This window comes from Symphodus melops, assembly GCF_947650265.1.
Source record: "Symphodus melops genome assembly, contig: scaffold_338, whole genome shotgun sequence".
NCBI lineage: Eukaryota > Metazoa > Chordata > Actinopteri > Labriformes > Labridae > Symphodus > Symphodus melops.
In genome coordinates this window covers 25,001-26,357 of record NW_027636579.1, presented here as the reverse complement: position 1 = coordinate 26,357, position 1,357 = coordinate 25,001, and the positions used below count along the sequence as shown (strand labels likewise).

At 41.6% G+C, this 1,357-nt stretch overlaps 1 protein-coding gene across 1 annotated transcript in view; it reads right to left on the bottom strand.

The window, feature by feature from the left end:
• Window positions 1-218: 218 nt before the first annotated feature.
• Window positions 219-1,357, bottom strand: part of LOC306819336 (uncharacterized protein) — a 26,133-nt gene continuing 24,994 nt past the window's right edge. The window contains exon 8 of the mRNA XM_079373117.1: window positions 219-353. The gene's annotated coding sequence lies outside the window, so the exon portion shown is untranslated. The remainder of the gene's footprint in view (window positions 354-1,357) is intronic.

The following is a 1,357-nucleotide window of genomic DNA, read 5'->3' as shown; positions in this document are numbered from 1 at the left end:
TTTGTGTGTGTGTGTGTGTGTGTGTGTGTGTGTGTGTGTGTGTGTGTGTGTGTGTGTGTGACCGGAAACGTAATCCAGTTTGACATGTCATGTTTCTGGACTCCTGAAAATGTTGAACTGTCCCTTTAAATTCTTATACAAAACATTTGAAGAGCTGACAACACGTCCAAATGTTTCTGTTATTTATGAACCTCAGCTGTTTACAGTGCACGACACACACACACACACACACACACACACACACACACACACACACACTTGCTCACCGATCTGGCGTTGATGTCAGCTCCTGAGCGAAGCATCAAGTCTACGGCCTCCTGACAGCCCTGCTTAGCTGCCCAGTGCAGCGCTGTCTGAAAACACACACACACACACACACACACACACACACACACACACACAGGATTAATTTATTCGTTGTTGACAGTTGTTCATTTACTCAAAATTTAAAGGATATAATTTTACTGACAATAAAAACTTGAATATTCAGAACACGTTAAAGAATCTGCAACTCTTTGATCCAGTGGGTGTCGCCCTTGAGCTCCAGCATGAAATCAAAACAAACTACTGTTAGGCCACGCCTCTTCCATACTGAAGCCTTCACCCTCCTCCACAGACACAGCTCCAACCCCCCTCCAATCGCATTCGTATAAAGGAGTTTAGCACAAGCAGCAGGTTCGGCCCGAGCTGCCATCATCTGTGTCCTGCTTTGTAGTGTTAGCATGCTAATGTTAGCTCGCTTAAGTTACCTCTAGTGATGGTGAGATGAAGCCTCACGAGGCATTGAACCACTTGAGCCAATTGGTTCGAGAAAGGGTTCATGTCACGAAGCTTCATGTGCACACAAAACCCCCTACTGGCCAGGTTTATAATTACAGGCAGCTGGATCTTAACCACATAATGTGTGATGCACTGAATTTTTGTCTGTCATGGCTCTTGAGATTTACTATGAATTACAAAAAAATGTATGACCAAATAATTTCTCTACATAAATTATCACGTGTATAATAAAGTATTTTAATTTTTTTTCTTTTCAAAAAATGGTAGTATATATATATATATATATATATATATACGACAGGTTGTGTAGTGTTTTTCTGTCACTTTAGGAAAATGGCCTTAAGCAGGCATAGGACAGTTAAAGGGCTTGTGGAACTAGGAAAAGGGCACTGAACATGTTTGTGTAACTTGGACAATGATGTACTGCACTGTAGTGTTAGCATGCTAATGTTAGCTCTCTTTAGTTAGCTCATAGCTTCAATCACCTGCGTCCTGCTTTGTAGTGTTAGCATGCTAATGTTAGCTCTCTTTAGTTAGCTCATAGCTTCAATCACCTGCGTCCTGCTTTGTAGTGTTA